The sequence below is a fragment of the Schistocerca cancellata genome, chromosome 9 (assembly GCF_023864275.1).
Source record: "Schistocerca cancellata isolate TAMUIC-IGC-003103 chromosome 9, iqSchCanc2.1, whole genome shotgun sequence".
Classification (NCBI taxonomy): Eukaryota; Metazoa; Arthropoda; class Insecta; order Orthoptera; family Acrididae; genus Schistocerca; species Schistocerca cancellata.
The window spans coordinates 522276494-522289633 of record NC_064634.1 but is presented as its reverse complement, the minus strand read 5'-3'; the positions used below and the strand labels follow the sequence as shown (position 1 = coordinate 522289633).

General features: G+C 54.9%; 14 non-coding genes across 14 annotated transcripts; all 14 read right to left on the bottom strand.

The window, feature by feature from the left end:
- Positions 1–203: 203 nt before the first annotated feature.
- Positions 204–322, bottom strand: LOC126102782 (5S ribosomal RNA). The gene has a single exon (XR_007523055.1). It is a non-coding gene; the product is annotated as a 5S ribosomal RNA (ribosomal RNA).
- An 846-nt stretch (positions 323–1168) lies between these two features.
- Positions 1169–1287, bottom strand: LOC126101717 (5S ribosomal RNA). The gene has a single exon (XR_007522440.1). It is a non-coding gene; the product is annotated as a 5S ribosomal RNA (ribosomal RNA).
- An 849-nt stretch (positions 1288–2136) lies between these two features.
- LOC126101715 (5S ribosomal RNA) lies at positions 2137–2255 on the bottom strand. Its single transcript, XR_007522438.1, has one exon. It is a non-coding gene; the product is annotated as a 5S ribosomal RNA (ribosomal RNA).
- An 836-nt stretch (positions 2256–3091) lies between these two features.
- LOC126102627 (5S ribosomal RNA) lies at positions 3092–3210 on the bottom strand. Its single transcript, XR_007522913.1, has one exon. It is a non-coding gene; the product is annotated as a 5S ribosomal RNA (ribosomal RNA).
- Positions 3211–4056: 846 nt separating this feature from the next.
- On the bottom strand, positions 4057–4175 carry LOC126101714 (5S ribosomal RNA). Its single transcript, XR_007522437.1, has one exon. It is a non-coding gene; the product is annotated as a 5S ribosomal RNA (ribosomal RNA).
- Positions 4176–5030: 855 nt separating this feature from the next.
- Positions 5031–5149, bottom strand: LOC126101713 (5S ribosomal RNA). The gene has a single exon (XR_007522436.1). It is a non-coding gene; the product is annotated as a 5S ribosomal RNA (ribosomal RNA).
- Positions 5150–5985: 836 nt separating this feature from the next.
- On the bottom strand, positions 5986–6104 carry LOC126102615 (5S ribosomal RNA). The gene has a single exon (XR_007522902.1). It is a non-coding gene; the product is annotated as a 5S ribosomal RNA (ribosomal RNA).
- Positions 6105–6949: 845 nt separating this feature from the next.
- On the bottom strand, positions 6950–7068 carry LOC126102015 (5S ribosomal RNA). The gene has a single exon (XR_007522714.1). It is a non-coding gene; the product is annotated as a 5S ribosomal RNA (ribosomal RNA).
- Positions 7069–7920: 852 nt separating this feature from the next.
- Positions 7921–8039, bottom strand: LOC126101892 (5S ribosomal RNA). The gene has a single exon (XR_007522601.1). It is a non-coding gene; the product is annotated as a 5S ribosomal RNA (ribosomal RNA).
- Positions 8040–8885: 846 nt separating this feature from the next.
- Positions 8886–9004, bottom strand: LOC126102039 (5S ribosomal RNA). Its single transcript, XR_007522736.1, has one exon. It is a non-coding gene; the product is annotated as a 5S ribosomal RNA (ribosomal RNA).
- Positions 9005–9839: 835 nt separating this feature from the next.
- Positions 9840–9958, bottom strand: LOC126102781 (5S ribosomal RNA). The gene has a single exon (XR_007523054.1). It is a non-coding gene; the product is annotated as a 5S ribosomal RNA (ribosomal RNA).
- An 847-nt stretch (positions 9959–10805) lies between these two features.
- Positions 10806–10924, bottom strand: LOC126101985 (5S ribosomal RNA). Its single transcript, XR_007522687.1, has one exon. It is a non-coding gene; the product is annotated as a 5S ribosomal RNA (ribosomal RNA).
- Positions 10925–11771: 847 nt separating this feature from the next.
- LOC126102780 (5S ribosomal RNA) lies at positions 11772–11890 on the bottom strand. Its single transcript, XR_007523053.1, has one exon. It is a non-coding gene; the product is annotated as a 5S ribosomal RNA (ribosomal RNA).
- Positions 11891–12758: 868 nt separating this feature from the next.
- LOC126102843 (5S ribosomal RNA) lies at positions 12759–12877 on the bottom strand. Its single transcript, XR_007523105.1, has one exon. It is a non-coding gene; the product is annotated as a 5S ribosomal RNA (ribosomal RNA).
- Between the last annotated feature and the right edge of the window lie 263 nt (positions 12878–13140).

Below are 13140 nucleotides of genomic sequence, written 5' to 3'. Positions count from 1 at the left end.
CCTGCCGATTCGTACTATTTTGTCGTTTTCAAAGTCTTCTTGGCAAACTTGGTTAGCACATTCTCCCTCAAACTGAGTTAATTACTGCATTTTCGTACCATTACAGTAGTTTAAAAGGCCTAAGGAAGCATCTTTGTCACAACAGAAAGGTAGTTTGAAAATTGGGCTGGCGACATAACAAAAAAAAAAAAAAACAGGAAGGGAGCCAACAGCACCCGGGTTTCCCAGGCGGTCACCCATCCAAGTACTAGCCGGGCCCGATGATGCTTAACTTCGGTGATCGGACGAGAACCGGTGTATTCATCATGGTATGGCCGTTGGCGCTCATCTAATGTAGGAGCTCGGCAGAATTCGCGTTCGGCTTTTCTCCCAACACACAAAATGTTAGTTTTCGGCCGCATTTGACGAAAGCGCTTCCTTCCGCAACCGCCAGTTCCTCGAGGACGGCGCGGGGAGGCGCGCCCGGCGTCCCAGCAGAGTGACGGCCGAATTGGCGGGCGCACCGCCGCGTGTGTGAGACGCACTGCTGCTCGTTGCACCCCCTGTCATTCGCTGGGTGCGTGCAGCTTTCGACACTAGCGGAGGACGAATCTTGTCCCTGGTGTTCAGCGGAGGGCCTGTGCGGGGTGTGGCACTGTCGTGCTGGAGGGCCCACTGGTGGCGATGTGGGCTTCCTCGCCTCGCCTCGCCTCGCCTCGCCTCGCCTCGCCTCACACCAGGTGTCTGCGTAGTTTGCAGTGCATTCGCACCATTCCTATCCCTGTCCCTGTCCCCGTCCCGACTTGTCCCGACTTTGCTCGACTGCCGCTCGCTGCCGCTCGGGTCGTGGTCCATATGACAGCGCAAGCACGACAAACGTCTGCGGGACGAGACGAGACGAAACGACTAAGGAATAAATTCGTGGTTAAAAATCAAATTTGGAACTCTACACTCCTACACAACAATAGGCGGTGACGTATTTCAGAAATCACCTGCCGATTCGTACTATTTTGTCGTTTTCAAAGTCTTCTTGGCAAACTTGGTTAGCACATTCTCCCTCAAACTGCGTTAATTACTGCATTTTCGTACCATTACAGTAGTTTAAAAGGCTTAAGGAAGCATCTTTGTCACAACAGAAAGGTAGTTTGAAAATTGGGCTGGCGACATAACAAAAAAGAAACAGGAAGGGAGCCAGCAGCACCCGGGTTTCCCAGGCGGTCACCCATCCAAGTACTAGCCGGGCCCGATGATGCTTAACTTCGGTGATCGGACGAGAACCGGTGTATTCATCATGGTATGGCCGTTGGCGCTCATCTAATGTAGGAGCACGGCAGAATTCGCGTTCGGCTTTTCTCCCAACACACAAAATGTTAGTTTTCGGCCGCATTTGACGAAAGCGCTTCCTTCCGCAACCGCCAGTTCCTCGAGGACGGCGCGGGGAGGCGCGCCCGGCGTCCCAGCAGAGTGACGGCCGATTGGCGGGCGGACCGCCGCGTGTGTGAGACGCACTGCTGCTCGTTGCACCCCCTGTCATTCGCTGGGTGCGTGCAGCCTTCGACACTAGCGGAGGACGCATCTTGTCCCTGGTGTTCAGCGGAGGGCCTGTGCGGGGTGTGGCAGTGTCGTGCTGGAGGGCCCACTGGTAGCGATGTGGGCTTCCTCGCCTCGCCTCGTCTCGCCTCGCCTCGCCTCTTCTCACACCAGGTGTCTGCGTAGTTTGCAGTGCATTCGCACCATTCCTATCCCTGTCCCTGTCCCCGTCCCGACTTGTCACGACTTTGCTCGACTGCCGCTCGCTGCCGCTCGGGTCGTGGTCCATATGACACCGCAAGCACGACAAACGTCTGCGGGACGAGACGAGACGGGACGAGACGACTAAGGATTAAATTCGTGGTTACAAATCAAATTTGGAACTCTACACTCCTACACAACAATAGGCGGTGACGTATTTCAGAAATCACCTGCCGATTCGTACTGTTTTGTCGTTTTCAAAGTCTTCTTCGCAAACTTGGTTAGCACATTCTCCCTCAAACTGAGTTAATTACTGCATTTTCGTACCATTACAGTAGTTTAAAAGGCTTAAAGAAGCATCTTTTTCACAACAGAAAGGTAGTTAAAAATTGGGCTGGCGACATAACAAAAAAAAAACAGGAAGGGAGCCAGCAGCACCCGGGTTTCCCAGGCGGTCACCCATCCAAGTACTAGCCGGGCCCGATGATGCTTAACTTCGGTGATCGGACGAGAACCGGTGTATTCATCATGGTATGGCCGTTGGCGCTCATCTAATGTAGGAGCACGGCAGAATTCGCGTTCGGCTTTTCTCCCAACACACAAAATGTTAGTTTTCGGCCGCATTTGACAAAAGCGCTTCCTTCCGCAACCGCCAGTTCCTCGAGGACGGCGCGGGGAGGCTCGCCCGACGTCCCAGCAGAGTGACGGCCGAATTGGCTGCGCACCGCCGCGTGTGTGAGACGCACTGCTGCTCGTTGCACCCCCTGTCATTCGCTGGGTGCGTGCAGCCATCGACACTAGCGGAGGACGAATCTTGTCCCTGGTGTTCAGCCGAGGGCCTGTGCGGGGTGTGGCAGTGTCGTGCTGGAGGGCCCACTGGTAGCGATGTGGGCTTCCTCGCCTCGCCTCGCCTCGCCTCACACCAGGTGTCTGCGTAGTTTGCAGTGCATTCGCACCATTCCTATCCCTGTCCCTGTCCCCGTCCCGACTTGTCCCGACTTTGCTCGACTGCCGCTCGCTGCCGCTCGGGTCGTGGTCCATATGACAGCGCAAGCACGACAAACGTCTGCGGGACGAGACGAGACGAGACGAGACGACTAAGGAATAAATTCGTGGTTACAAATCAAATTTGGAACTCTACACTCCTACACAACAATAGGCGGTGACGTATTTCAGAAATCACCTGCCGATTCGTACTATTTTGTCGTTTTCAAAGTCTTCTTGGCAAACTTGTTTAGCACATTCTCCCTCAAACTGAGTTAATTACTGCATTTTCGTACCATTACAGTAGTTTAAAAGGCCTAAGGAAGCATCTTTGTCACAACAGAATGGTAGTTTGAAAATTGGGCTGGCGACATAACAAAAAAAAAAACAGGAAGGGAGCCAACAGCACCCGGGTTTCCCAGGCGGTCACCCATCCAAGTACTAGCCCGGCCCGATGATGCTTAACTTCGGTGATCGGACGAGAACCGGTGTATTCATCATGGTATGGCCGTTGGCGCTCATCTAATGTAGGAGCTCGGCAGAATTCGCGTTCGGCTTTTCTCCCAACACACAAAATGTTAGTTTTCGGCCGCATTTGACGAAAGCGCTTCCTTCCGCAACCGCCAGTTCCTCGAGGACGGCGCGGGGAGGCGCGCCCGGCGTCCCAGCAGAGTGACGGCCGAATTGGCGGGCGCACCGCCGCGTGTGTGAGACGCACTGCTGCTCGTTGCACCCCCTGTCATTCGCTGGGTGCGTGCAGCTTTCGACACTAGCGGAGGACGAATCTTGTCCCTGGTGTTCAGCGGAGGGCCTGTGCGGGGTGTGGCACTGTCGTGCTGGAGGGCCCACTGGTGGCGATGTGGGCTTCCTCGCCTCGCCTCGCCTCGCCTCGCCTCGCCTCGCCTCACACCAGGTGTCTGCGTAGTTTGCAGTGCATTCGCACCATTCCTATCCCTGTCCCTGTCCCCGTCCCGACTTGTCCCGACTTTGCTCGACTGCCGCTCGCTGCCGCTCGGGTCGTGGTCCATATGACAGCGCAAGCACGACAAACGTCTGCGGGACGAGACGAGACGAAACGACTAAGGAATAAATTCGTGGTTAAAAATCAAATTTGGAACTCTACACTCCTACACAACAATAGGCGGTGACGTATTTCAGAAATCACCTGCCGATTCGTACTATTTTGTCGTTTTCAAAGTCTTCTTGGCAAACTTGGTTAGCACATTCTCCCTCAAACTGCGTTAATTACTGCATTTTCGTACCATTACAGTAGTTTAAAAGGCTTAAGGAAGCATCTTTGTCACAACAGAAAGGTAGTTTGAAAATTGGGCTGGCGACATAACAAAAAAGAAACAGGAAGGGAGCCAGCAGCACCCGGGTTTCCCAGGCGGTCACCCATCCAAGTACTAGCCGGGCCCGATGATGCTTAACTTCGGTGATCGGACGAGAACCGGTGTATTCATCATGGTATGGCCGTTGGCGCTCATCTAATGTAGGAGCACGGCAGAATTCGCGTTCGGCTTTTCTCCCAACACACAAAATGTTAGTTTTCGGCCGCATTTGACGAAAGCGCTTCCTTCCGCAACCGCCAGTTCCTCGAGGACGGCGCGGGGAGGCGCGCCCGGCGTCCCAGCAGAGTGACGGCCGATTGGCGGGCGGACCGCCGCGTGTGTGAGACGCACTGCTGCTCGTTGCACCCCCTGTCATTCGCTGGGTGCGTGCAGCCTTCGACACTAGCGGAGGACGCATCTTGTCCCTGGTGTTCAGCGGAGGGCCTGTGCGGGGTGTGGCAGTGTCGTGCTGGAGGGCCCACTGGTAGCGATGTGGGCTTCCTCGCCTCGCCTCGTCTCGCCTCGCCTCGCCTCACCTCGCCTCACACCAGGTGTCTGCGTAGTTTGCAGTGCATTCGCACCATTCCTATCCCTGTCCCTGTCCCCGTCCCGACTTGTCACGACTTTGCTCGACTGCCGCTAGCTGCCGCTCGGGTCGTGGTCCATATGACACCGCAAGCACGACAAACGTCTGCGGGACGAGACGAGACGGGACGAGACGACTAAGGATTAAATTCGTGGTTACAAATCAAATTTGGAACTCTACACTCCTACACAACAATAGGCGGTGACGTATTTCAGAAATCACCTGCCGATTCGTACTGTTTTGTCGTTTTCAAAGTCTTCTTCGCAAACTTGGTTAGCACATTCTCCCTCAAACTGAGTTAATTACTGCATTTTCGTACCATTACAGTAGTTTAAAAGGCTTAAAGAAGCATCTTTTTCACAACAGAAAGGTAGTTAAAAATTGGGCTGGCGACATAACAAAAAAAAAAACAGGAAGGGAGCCAGCAGCACCCGGGTTTCCCAGGCGGTCACCCATCCAAGTACTAGCCGGGCCCGATGATGCTTAACTTCGGTGATCGGACGAGAACCGGTGTATTCATCATGGTATGGCCGTTGGCGCTCATCTAATGTAGGAGCACGGCAGAATTCGCGTTCGGCTTTTCTCCCAACACACAAAATGTTAGTTTTCGGCCGCATTTGACAAAAGCGCTTCCTTCCGCAACCGCCAGTTCCTCGAGGACGGCGCGGGGAGGCTCGCCCGACGTCCCAGCAGAGTGACGGCCGAATTGGCTGCGCACCGCCGCGTGTGTGAGACGCACTGCTGCTCGTTGCACCCCCTGTCATTCGCTGGGTGCGTGCAGCCATCGACACTAGCGGAGGACGAATCTTGTCCCTGGTGTTCAGCCGAGGGCCTGTGCGGGGTGTGGCAGTGTCGTGCTGGAGGGCCCACTGGTAGCGATGTGGGCTTCCTCGCCTCGCCTCGCCTCGCCTCACACCAGGTGTCTGCGTAGTTTGCAGTGCATTCGCACCATTCCTATCCCTGTCCCTGTCCCCGTCCCGACTTGTCCCGACTTTGCTCGACTGCCGCTCGCTGCCGCTCGGGTCGTGGTCCATATGACAGCGCAAGCACGACAAACGTCTGCGGGACGAGACGAGACGAGACGAGACGACTAAGGAATAAATTCGTGGTTACAAATCAAATTTGGAACTCTACACTCCTACACAACAATAGGCGGTGACGTATTTCAGAAATCACCTGCCGATTCGTACTATTTTGTCGTTTTCAAAGTCTTCTTGGCAAACTTGTTTAGCACATTCTCCCTCAAACTGAGTTAATTACTGCATTTTCGTACCATTACAGTAGTTTAAAAGGCCTAAGGAAGCATCTTTGTCACAACAGAATGGTAGTTTGAAAATTGGGCTGGCGACATAACAAAAAAAAAAACAGGAAGGGAGCCAACAGCACCCGGGTTTCCCAGGCGGTCACCCATCCAAGTACTAGCCCGGCCCGATGATGCTTAACTTCGGTGATCGGACGAGAACCGGTGTATTCATCATGGTATGGCCGTTGGCGCTCATCTAATGTAGGAGCTCGGCAGAATTCGCGTTCGGCTTTTCTCCCAACACACAAAATGTTAGTTTTCGGCCGCATTTGACGAAAGCGCTTCCTTCCGCAACCGCCAGTTCCTCGAGGACGGCGCGGGGAGGCGCGCCCGGCGTCCCAGCAGAGTGCCGGCCGAATTGGCGGGCGCACCGCCGCGTGTGTGAGACGCACTGCTGCTCGTTGCACCCCCTGTCATTCGCTGGGTGCGTGCAGCCTTCGACACTAGCGGAGGACGCATCTTGTCCCTGGTGTTCAGCGGAGGGCCTGTGCGGGGTGAGGCAGTGTCGTGCTGGAGGGCCCACTGGTGGCGATGTGGGCTTCCTCGCCTCGCCTCGCCTCGCCTCGCCTCGCCTCGCCTCACACCAGGTGTCTGCGTAGTTTGCAGTGCATTCGCACCATTCCTATCCCTGTCCCTGTCCCCGTCCCGACTTGTCCCGACTTTGCTCGACTGCCGCTCGCTGCCGCTCGGGTCCTGGTCCATATGACAGCGCAAGCACGACAAACGTCTGCGGGACGAGACGAGACGAGACGACTAAGGAATAAATTCGTGGTTACAAATCAAATTTGGAACTCTACACTCCTACACAACAATAGGCGGTGACGTATTTCAGAAATCACCTGCCGATTCGTACTATTTTGTCGTTTACAAAGTCTTCTTGGCAAACTTGGTTAGCACATTCGCCCTCAAACTGAGTTAATTACTGCATTTTCGTACCATTACAGTAGTTTAAAAGGCTTAAGGAAGCATCTTTGTCACAACAGAAAGGTAGTTTGAAAATTGGGCTGGCGACATAACAAAAAAAAACAGGAAGGGAGCCAGCAGCACCCGGGTTTCCCAGGCGGTCACCCATCCAAGTACTAGCCGGGCCCGATGATGCTTAACTTCGGTGATCGGACGAGAACCGGTGTATTCATCATGATACGGCCGTTGGCGCTCATCTAATGTAGGAGCACGGCAGAATTCGCGTTCGGCTTTTCTCCCAACACACAAAATGTTAGTTTTCGGCCGCATTTGACGAAAGCGCTTCCTTCCGCAACCGCCAGTTCCTCGAGGACGGCGCGGGGAGGCGCGCCCGGCGTCCCAGCAGAGTGACGGCCGAATTGGCGGGCGCACCGCCGCGTGTGTGAGACGCACTGCTGCTCGTTGCACCCCCTGTCAATCGCTGGGCGCGTGCAGCCTTCGACACTAGCGGAGGACGCATCTTGTCCCTGGTGTTCAGCGGAGGGCCTGTGCGGGGTGTGGCAGTGTCGTGCTGGAGGGCCCACTGGTAGCGATGTGGGCTTCCTCGCCTCGCCTCGCCTCGCCTCGCCTCACCTCGCCTCACACCAGGTGTCTGCGTAGTTTGCAGTGCATTCGCACCATTCCTATCCCTGTCCCTGTCCCCGTCCCGACTTGTCCCGGCTTTGCTCGACTGCCGCTCGCTGCCGCTCGGGTCGTGGTCCATATGACAGCGCAAGCACGACAAACGTCTGCGGGACGAGACGAGACGAGACGAGACGACTAAGGATTAAATTCGTGGTTACAAATCAAATTTGGAACTCTACACTCCTACACAACAATAGGCGGTGACGTATTTCAGAAATCACCTGCCGATTCGTACTGTTTTGTCGTTTTCAAAGTCTTCTTGGCAAACTTGGTTAGCACATTCTCCCTCAAACTGAGTTAATTACTGCATTTTCGTACCATTACAGTAGTTTAAAAGGCTTAAGGAAGCATCTTTGTCGCAACAGAAAGGTAGTTTGAAAATTGGGCTGGCGACATAACAAAAAAAAAAACAGGGAGGGAGCCAACAGCACCCGGGTTTCCCAGGCGGTCACCCATCCAAGTACTAGCCGGGCCCGATGATGCTTAACTTCGGTGATCGGACGAGAACCGGTGTATTCATCATTGTATGGCCGTTGGCGCTCATCTAATGTAGGAGCACGGCAGAATTCGCGTTCGGCTTTTCTCCCAACACACAAAATGTTAGTTTTCGGCCGCATTTGACGAAAGCGCTTCCTTCCGCAACCGCCAGTTCCTCGAGGACGGCGCGGGGAGGCGCGCCCGGCGTCCCAGCAGAGTGACGGCCGAATTGGCGGGCGCACCGCCGCGTGTGTGAGACGCACTGCTGCTCGTTGCACCCCCTGTCATTCGCTGGGTGCGTGCAGCCTTCGACACTAGCGGAGGACGAATCTTGTCCCTGGTGTTCAGCGGAGGGCGTGTGCGGGGTGTGGCAGTGTCGTGCTGGAGGGCCCACTGGTAGCGATGTGGGCTTCCTCGCCTCGCCTCGCCTCGCCTCGCCTCACACCAGGTGTCTGCGTAGTTTGCAGTGCATTCGCACCATTCCTATCCCTGTCCCTGTCCCCGTCCCGACTTGTCCCGACTTTGCTCGTCAGCCGCTCGCTGCCGCTCGGGTCGTGGTCCATATGACAGCGCAAGCACGACAAACGTCTGCGGGACGAGACGAGTCGAGACGAGACGAGACGACTAAGGAATAAATTCGTGGTTACAAATCAAATTTGGAACTCTACACTCCTACACAACAATAGGCGGTGACGTATTTCAGAAATCACCTGCCAATTCGTACTGTTTTGTCGTTTTCAAAGTCTTCTTGGCAAACTTGGTTAGCACATTCTCCCTCAAACTGAGTTAATTACTGCATTTTCAGACCATTACAGTAGTTTAAAAGGCTTAAGGAAGCATCTTTGTCACAACAGAAAGGTAGTTTGAAAATTGGGCTGGCGACATAACAAAAAAAAAACAGGAAGGGAGCCAACAGCACCCGGGTTTCCCAGGCGGTCACCCATCCAAGTACCAGCCGGGCCCGATGATGCTTAACTTCGGTGATCGGACGAGAACAGATGTATTCATCATGGTATGGCCGTTGGCGCTCATCTAATGTAGGAGCACGGCAGAATTCGCGTTCGGCTTTTCTCACAACACACAAAATGATAGTTTTCGGCCGCATTTGACGAAAGCGCTTCCTTCCGCAACCGCCAGTTCCTCGAGGACGGCGCGGGGAGGCGCGCCCGGCGTCCCAGCAGAGTGACGGCCGAATTGGCGGGCGCACCGCCGCGTGTGTGAGACGCACTGCTGCTCGTTGCACCCCCTGTCATTCGCTGGGCGCGTTCAGCCTTCGACACTAGCGGAGGACGCATCTTGCCCTGGTGTTCAGCGGAGGGCGTGTGCGGGGTGTGGCAGTGTCGTGCTGGAGGGCCCACTGGTAGCGATGTGGGCTTCCTCGCCTCGCCTCGCCTCGCCTCACACCAGGTGTCTGCGTAGTTTGCAGTGCATTCGCACCATTCCTATCCCTGTCCCTGTCCCCGTCCCGACTTGTCCCGACTTTGCTCGACTGCCGCTCGCTGCCGCTCGGGTCGTGGTCCATATGACAGCGCAAGCACGACAAACGTCTGCGGGACGAGACGAGACGAGACGAGACGACTAAGGAATAAATTCGTGGTTACAAATCAAATTTGGAACTCTACACTCCTACACAACAATAGGCGGTGACGTATTTCAGAAATCACCTGCCGATACGTACTGTTTTGTCGTTTTCAAAGTCTTCTTGGCAAACTTGGTTAGCACATTCTCCCTCAAACTGAGTTAATTACTGCATTTTCGTACCATTACAGTAGTTTAAAAGGCTTAAGGAAGCATCTTTGTCGCAACAGAAAGGTAGTTTGAAAATTGGGCTGGCGACATAACAAAAAAAAAACAGGGAGGGAGCCAACAGCACCCGGGTTTCCCAGGCGGTCACCCATCCAAGTACTAGCCGGGCCCGATGATGCTTAACTTCGGTGATCGGACGAGAACCGGTGTATTCATCATGGTATGGCCGTTGGCGCTCATCTAATGTAGGAGCACGGCAGAATTCGCGTTCGGCTTTTCTCCCAACACACAAAATGTTAGTTTTCGGCCGCATTTGACGAAAGCGCTTCCTTCCGCAACCGCCAGTTCCTCGAGGACGGCGCGGGGAGGCGCGCCCGGCGTCCCAGCAGAGTGACGGCCGAATTGGCGGGCGCACCGCCGCGTGTGTGAGACGCACTGCTGCTCGTTGCACCCCCTGTCATTCGCTGGGTGCGTGCAGCCTTCGACACTAGCGGAGGACGAATCTTGTCCCTGGTGTTCAGCGGAGGGCGTGTGCGGGGTGTGGCAGTGTCGTGCTGGAGGGCCCACTGGTAGCGATGTGGGCTTCCTCGCCTCGCCTCGCCTCGCCTCGCCTCACACCAGGTGTCTGCGTAGTTTGCAGTGCATTCGCACCATTCCTATCCCTGTCCCTGTCCCCGTCCCGACTTGTCCCGACTTTGCTCGTCAGCCGCTCGCTGCCGCTCGGGTCGTGGTCCATATGACAGCGCAAGCACGACAAACGTCTGCGGGACGAGACGAGTCGAGACGAGACGAGACGACTAAGGAATAAATTCGTGGTTACAAATCAAATTTGGAACTCTACACTCCTACACAACAATAGGCGGTGACGTATAACAGAAATCACCTGCCAATTCGTACTGTTTTGTCGTTTTCAAAGTCTTCTTGGCAAACTTGGTTAGCACATTCTCCCTCAAACTGAGTTAATTAATGCATTTTCAGACCATTACAGTAGTTTAAAAGGCTTAAGGAAGCATCTTTGTCACAACAGAAAGGTAGTTTGAAAATTGGGCTGGCGACATAACAAAAAAAAAAACAGGAAGGGAGCCAACAGCACCCGGGTTTCCCAGGCGGTCACCCATCCAAGTACCAGCCGGGCCCGATGATGCTTAACTTCGGTGATCGGACGAGAACAGGTGTATTCATCATGGTATGGCCGTTGGCGCTCATCTAATGTAGGAGCACGGCAGAATTCGCGTTCGGCTTTTCTCACAACACACAAAATGATAGTTTTCGGCCGCATTTGACGAAAGCGCTTCCTTCCGCAACCGCCAGTTCCTCGAGGACGGCGCGGGGAGGCGCGCCCGGCGTCCCAGCAGAGTGACGGCCGAATTGGCGGGCGCACCGCCGCGTGTGTGAGACGCACTGCTGCTCGTTGCACCCCCTGTCATTCGCTGGGCGCGTTCAGCCTTCGACACTAGCGGAGGACGCATCTTGTCCCTGGTGTTCAGCGGAGGGCCTGTGCGGGGTGTGGCAGTGTCGTGCTGGAAGGCCCACTGGTAGCGATGTGGGCTTCCTCGCCTCGCCCCGCCACGCCTCGCCTCGCCTCACACCAGGTGTCTGCGGTGTTTGCAGTGCATTCGCACCATTCCTATCCCTGTCCCTGCCCCCGTCCCGACTTGTCCCGACTTTGCTCGACTGCCGCTCGCTGCAGCTCGGGTCGTGGTCCATATGACAGCGCAAGCACGACAAACGTCTGCGGGACGAGACGAGACGAGACGAGACGACTAAGGATTAAATTCGTGGTTACAAATCAAATTTGGAACTCTACACTCCTACACAAGAATAGGCGGTGACGTATTTCAGAAATCACCTGCTGATTCGTACTGTTTTGTCGTTTTCAAAGTCTTCTTGGCAAACTTGGTTAGCACATTCTCCCTCAAACTGAGTTAATTACTGCATTTTCGTACCATTACAGTAGTTTAAAAGGCTTAAGGAAGCATCTTTGTCACAACAGAAAGGTAGTTTGAAAATTGGGCTGGCGACATAACAAAAAAAAAAACAGGGAGGGAGCCAACAGCACCCGGGTTTCCCAGGCGGTCACCCATCCAAGTACTAGCCGGGCCCGATGATGCTTAACTTCGGTGATCGGACGAGAACCGGTGTATTCATCATGGTATGGCCGTTGGCGCTCATCTAATGTAGGAGCACGGCAGAATTCGCGTTCGGCTTTTCTCCCAACACACAAAATGTTAGTTTTCGGCCGCATTTGACGAAAGCGCTTCCTTCCGCAACCGCCAGTTCCTCGAGGACGGCGCGGGGAGGCGCGCCCGGCGTCCCAGCAGAGTGACGGCCGAATTGGCGGGCGCACCGCCGCGTGTGTGAGACGCACTGCTGCTCGTTGCACCCCCTGTCATTCGCTGGGTGCGTGCAGCCTTCGACACTAGCGGAGGACGAATCTTGTCCCTGGTGTTCAGCGGAGGGCGTGTGCGGGGTGTGGCAGTGTCGTGCTGGAGGGCCCACTGGTAGCGATGTGGGCTTCCTCGCCTCGCCTCGCCTCGCCTCGCCTCGCCTCGACTCGCCTCGCCTCACACCAGGTGTCTGCGTAGTTTGAAGTGCATTCGCACCATTCCTATCCCTGTCCCTGTCCCCATCCCGACTTGTCCCGACTTTGCTTGACTGCCGCTCGCTGCCGCTCGGGTCGTGGTCCATATGACAGCGCAAGCACGACAAACGTCTGCGGGACGAGACGAGACGAGACGAGACGAGACGACTAAGGAATAAATTCGTGGTTACAAATCAAATTTGGAACTCTACACTCCTACACAACAATAGGCGGTGACGTATTTCAGAAATCACCTGCCGATTCGTACTGTTTTGTCGTTTTCAAAGTCTTCTTGGCAAACTTGGTTAGCACATTCTCCCTCAAACTGAGTTAATTACTGCATTATCGTACCATTACAGTAGTTGAAAAGGTTTAAGGAAGCATCTTTGTCACAACAGAAAGGTAGTTTGAAAATTGGGCTGGCGACATTACAAAAAAAAAAAACAGGAAGGGAGCCAACAGCACCCGGGTTTCCCAGGCGGTCACCCATCCAAGTACTAGCCGGGCCCGATGACGCTTAACTTCGGTGATCGGACGAGAACCGGTGTATTCATCATGGTATGGCCGTTGGCGCTCATCTAATGTAGGAGCACGGCAGAATTCGCGTTCGGCTTTTCTCCCAACACACAAAATGTTAGTTTTCGGCCGCATTTGACGAAAGCGCTTCCTTCCGCAACCGCCAGTTCCTCGAGGACGGCGCGGGGAGGCGCTCCCGGCGTCCCAGCAGAGTGACGGCCGAATTGGCGGGCGCACCGCCGCGTGTGTGAGACGCACTGCTGCTCGTTGCACCCCCTGTCATTCGCTGGGCGCGTTCAGCCTTCGACACTAGCGGAGG